Below are 6057 nucleotides of genomic sequence, written 5' to 3'. Positions count from 1 at the left end.
GGTTAGAGGCATTTGTTTTGGTTTAAACTGTTAGTAGATAGTGGTATGGGAATCGATAGGGAGGAAGGAGGTAATCAAAATATGTGTTTGTTGGAGAAACAAATTGTCAAAATGATCAGGGAAAGAGAATGCCTCAAAATAACAATTCACTTAGGGTATATTACACTAACAGTAGAAGTCTAAGAAACAAAATAAACGAGTTACATGATCTTATCTGTACAGAAGAAATAGATATTATTGCACTTACCGAAACGTGGATGAATGTAGAACATAGAGAACTATTAGCTAAATATCAAATAAATGGATTTAAACTATTTCACACAGATATATTAGACGAGGAGGGGGAGTAGCCATATATGTTAGGGACAATTTGAAATGTAGTCTCAAAGAGGGAATCAAAACTGAGCCACACACAGAAACTATTTGGATAGAATTAAACGAAAAACAAAATTATTATAATAGGAGTTATATATAGGCCACCAAATTTTGACAGAATGGAAGCAAAGCATCTATGGGATGAAATATCTAGAGCATCTAGATCTAACAGTATTTATGTCATGGGTGACTTTAATTTTAGTGGAATAAACTGGGTGAACTAAACAGGGAATAAGGAAGCAGAAGACTTCCTAGAATTAATTGACGATTGCTTTCTTATGCAACATATTAAGGAACCAATGCGGGGAAATAATATTTTAGATTGTGTTAACTAACAGGGAAACACAAAATATGGTCATGGAAATAGGGAGTGAGCTAGGGAACAGTGATCATAAAAAAAATCAGATTTAGCATAGAATGGTATAGATCTGTAGGAGAAAATTCTGTTAAAGTGCCTGATTGTCGAAAAGCTGATTTCAATAGCCTAAGAAATTTTTGGGGTCAAATAGATTGGAATGTCTTGGGGATGGGGTGTGGGCTAGACGTGAACCCAGCGACAGGTGACGTAAAAAGGGGATTTCGATGTGGATTAAAAATATAACTTATTTAAAATTATTCCAAACAAAGCCCAGGAACGTAGTATACCATACAAATTGAATAGATCGAATACTAATGATCCAAAGTGGATAACAAATGATCTGAAGAACCTTATAGGTAAAAAGAGAGCGTGATACAAAAGGATTAAGAATGGGGAAGTTAGTTTAGAACAGGAATTCGTACAACTGGTTAGAAATGTTAAAAAAGAGATAAGGAAAGCAAAAAGAAACTACGAAGTTCGCATAGCAGGGCAAGCGAAGATCCCAAATCCTAAAGGATTTTGTCAGTTATATCCAACTAAGACTAGGGAAGGGATAGGTCCATAAAAAACTGAGACAGGTCAAATAACGGATAATGACGAGGAGATGAGTAGTATTTTTAATAAATATTTTATATCTGTATTTATTAAGAGGAAATTAACAATATGCCTTCAGTCGAACAAGTATATGTGGGTGGGGACGAGGACAGGTTGAATAGTTTAGCAGTTACCAGGGAGGATGTAATTAAACAAATAGTAAAACTAAAACCAAACAAATCCCCAGGGCCGGATGAAGTGTTTGCCAGGGTGCTTAAAGAATGCAAAGAGGAGCTTTCCGAGTCACTGTCTACCATATTTAATAAATAAATAGTCAGGCAGAGTGCCAGAGTCATGGAAGGTAGCTAATGTGGTACCAATTTTTAAGAAAGGAGATAGATCACTTGCGTCAAACTATCGGCCAATTAGCCTAACGTCTATTGTGGGAAAGTTACTTGAATCGATAATTGCAAATACAATTCGTCTTCATCTTGAAAAACATAAATTAATAAATGAGTCGCAACATGGTTTTACAAATGGCCGTTCATGTTTAACAAATTTATCTTTTTATTCCAGCATAGTTGAGGCAGTTGATAGTGGTAAGGATTGTGATGTTGTGTACTTTGATGTTGTGTATTGTGATGTTGTGTACTTGACTTTAGCAAAGCTTTTGATACAGTGGTGCGTGAAAGACTGATTAAAAAAATAGAGGCTCATGGTATTGGGGGTGTTATATTAAGTTGGATTAGGGCATGGCTATTCCAAAGGAAACAGAGTTAGTATAAATGGGGTTAAGTCAGAGTGGGATAATGTTATTAGTGGAGTACCTCAGGGCTCTGTCCTGGGACCTCTGTTGTTTATAATATATTTAAATGATTTAGATTCAGGTTTGAGTAGCAACATTTGCAAATTTGCAGATGATACAAAAATCGGTAGGGAAATTAACACGGAAGAAGACTCGCTATCACTTCAAGTTGATCTAAATAGGGTTTTGAAATGGTCAAAAGATTGGCAGATGCAGTTTAATGCTGATAAATGTAAAGTTCTGAGGCTAGGTAATGATGATAGTTACAAGATACGAGCTAGATGGTGTTGAGATTGCGAAGTCGGATTGTGAAAGGGATCTGGGAGTTATGATTAGTAAGAATTTAAAACAAAAGAATCAATGCCTGAATGTTCGTAATGAGGCAAATAGGACACTGGGATTTATTGATCGAAGCGTTAATAAGAACATAAGAACAAAGGCAACTGCAGAAGGCCTATTGGTCCATACGAGGCAGCTCCTATTTATATCCACCCAATCCCACTCATATACATGTCCAACCCATGCTTGAAACAATCGAGGGACCCCACCTCCACAATGTTACGTGGCAATTGGTTCCACAAATCAACAACCCTGTTACTGAACCAGTATTTACCCAAGTCTTTCCTAAATCTAAACTTCTCCAATTTATACCCATTGTTTCGTGTTCTGTCTTGTGTTGCTGCTTTTAATACCCTATTAATATCCCCTTTGTTATGTCCATTCACCCACTTGTAAACCTCTATCATGTCACCCCTAACTCTTCGCCTTTCCAGTGAATGCAACTTAAGCTTTGTTAATCTTTCTTCATATGAAAGATTTCTAATTTGGGGAATTAACTTAGTCATCCCTCGCTGGACACGTTCAAGTGAATTTATATCCATTCTATAATATGGCGACCAAAACTGAACTGCATAATCTAAATGGGGCCTAACTAGAGCAAGATGTAGCTTGAGAACCACACCAGGTTCTTGTTACTAACGCTGCGATTAATAAATCCGAGTGTCCGATTTGCCTTATTACGAACATTTATGCATTGATCCTTTTGTTATAAATTCTTACTAATCATAACTCCCAGATCCCTTTCGCAATCCGACTTCGCAATCTCAACACCATCTAGCTCGTATCTTGTAACTCTATCATCATTACCTAGCCTCAGAACTTTACATTTATCAGCATTAAACTGCATCTGCCAATCCTTTGACCATTTCAAAACGACAGGGGTCGTTTTGAAATGGTCAAAGATATGAAATGGTAGATATGAAAATGGTCAAAGATATGAAATGGTAGTGAAAGACAGGGGTCTTAAGAAGACCTTGACAAGGCCGCCTACAGACGCCCTAAGGATTGCAAAATCATTTGCCGTGTTGGAGGACAAGTGCTGTAGTGCGCCTGCAGCGAGGAAATCAGCAAGGAACGGCGGAGTGCAGGCCCCTCAGGCTGCTCAGAAAGTTAGGGTGGTACCGAAGCGAATTTTGGTTGTGGGAGATTCCCAGGTGAGGTATTTAGACAGAACGTTTTGTGCCAGAGATAGGGGAAACAGATTAAGGGTTTGCTATCCGGGAGCTGGAATTGGTGATATTGTTGAAAACATGAATGATATTATGACGGGAAATGGGAACAAACTCATTATTTGTATTAGTGCAGGGGGTAATGATGTTGGGCGAGTTAGGAGTGAGGAACTAATACAGAGATTTAGGACAGCCATTGAATTAGTTAGGAGCAAGGGAGGAATCCCGATCATATGTGGCATTTTTCCAAGAAAGGGAGTGGGAAATGAATGGATGTCGGGGCACTTGGTGTCAATTGCTGGCTGGAAAGATATTGCAAATCAAATGCAATATCTTTCATAGACAACTGGGAACACTTCTATGGAAGAAATGAAATGTATGCTCGTGATGGGGTGCATCTATCGAGGGCTGGGGTTGATGCTGTTGCGAACTCGTTGGAACCAGTGGTTAGAGGTGTTTGTTTAACATAAGAACATAAGAACAAAGGCAACTGCAGAAGGCCTGTTGGCCCATACGAAGCAGCTCCTATTTATAACCACCCAATCCCACTCATATACATGTCCAACCCATGCTTGAAACAATCGAGGGACCCCACCTCCACAATGTTACGCAGCAATTGGTTCCACAAATCAACAACCCTGTTACTGAACCAGTATTTACCCAAGTCTTTCCTAAATCTAAACTTATCCAATTTATACCCATTGTTTCGTGTTCTGTCTTGTGTTGATACTTTTAATACCCTATTAATATCCCCTTTGTTACGTCCATTCACCCACTTGTAAACCTCTATCATGTCACCCCTAACTCTTCGCCTTTCCAGTGAATGCAACTTAAGCTTTGTTAATCTTTCTTCATATGAAAGATTTCTAATTTGGGGAATTAACTTAGTCATCCTACGCTGGACACATTGAAGTGAATTTATATCCATTCTATAATATGGCGACCAAAACTGAACTGCATAATCTAAATGGGGCCTAACTAGAGCAAGATATAGCTTGAGAACCACACCAGGTGTCTTGTTACTAACGCTGCGATTAATAAATCCAAGTGTCCGATTTGCCTTATTACGAACATTTATGCATTGATCCTTTTGTTTTAAATTCTTGCTAATCATAACTCCCAGATCCCTTTCGCAATTCGACTTCGCAATCTCAACACCATCTAGCTTGTATCTTGTAACCCTATCATCATTACCTAACCTCAGAACTTTACATTTATCAGCATTAAACTGCATCTGCCAATCCTTCGACCATTTCAAAACCCTATCTAGATCAACTTGAACCAAACTTGAGTTTGGGTTTAAACTGTTGGTAGATAGTGGTATGGGAATTGATTTGGAGGAAGGAGGTAATAAAAGTATGTGTTCGTGAAAGAAAAGAATTGGCAAAATGATCAGGGAAAGAAAAGGGCCTCAAAATAACAATTCACTTAGGATATATTACACTAACAGTAGAAGTCGAAGAAATAAAATTAACGAATTAAATGCTCTTGTCTGCACAGAAAAAAATAGATATTATTGCACTTACCGAAACGTGGATGAACGTAGAAAATAGAGAACTATTAGCTGAATGTCAGATAAATGGATTTAAACTATTTCACACAGATATATTAGACGAGGAGGGGGAGTAGCCATATATGTTAGGGACAATTTGAAATGTAGTCTCAAAGAGGGAATCAAAACTGAGCCACACACAGAAACTATTTGGATAGAATTAAACGAAAGAGCCAATAATATAATAATAGGAGTTGCATATAGGGCACCAAATTTAGACGGAATGGAAGCAAAGCATCTATGGGATGAAATATCTAGAGCATCTAGATCTAACAGTATTTATGTCATGGGGAACTTTAATTTTAGTGGAATAAACTGGATGAACAAAACAGGGAATAGTGAAGCAGAAGATTTTCTAGAATTAATTGACGATTGCTTTCTTACGCAACACATTAAGGAACCAACGCGGGAAAATAATATTTTAGATTTAGTGTTAACTAACAGGGAAACACACATTAATGACATCGAAATAGGGATTGAGCTAGGGAACAGTGATCACAAAGTAATCAGATTTAGCGTAGAATGGAATAGACCTGTAGGAGAAAATTCTGCTAAAGTGCCAGATTTTCGAAAAGCTGATTTTAATAGCCTAAGAAATTTTTTGGGTCAAATAGATTGGAAACTCTTGGGTATGGGGTGTGGGCCGGTCATAGAGCGAGACATGAACCCAGCGATAGGAGACGTAAAAGGGGATTTCGATGTGGATTTAATATATAACTTATTTAAGAATATTCTAAACAAAGCCCAGGAACGTAGTATACCATACAAATTGAATAGGTCGAATACTAATGACCCAAAGTGGATAACAAATAATTTAAAGAACCTTATAGGTAAAAAGAGCGCTTGGTACAAAAGGATTAAGAATGGGGAAGTCAGATTAGAACAGGAATTCATACACCTGGTTAGAAATGTTAAAAAAGATTAG

The sequence above is a fragment of the Procambarus clarkii genome, chromosome 12, assembly GCF_040958095.1.
Source record: "Procambarus clarkii isolate CNS0578487 chromosome 12, FALCON_Pclarkii_2.0, whole genome shotgun sequence".
In the NCBI taxonomy this organism is placed as follows: domain Eukaryota; kingdom Metazoa; phylum Arthropoda; class Malacostraca; order Decapoda; family Cambaridae; genus Procambarus; species Procambarus clarkii.
Note: the sequence above shows the minus strand (reverse complement) of the source record.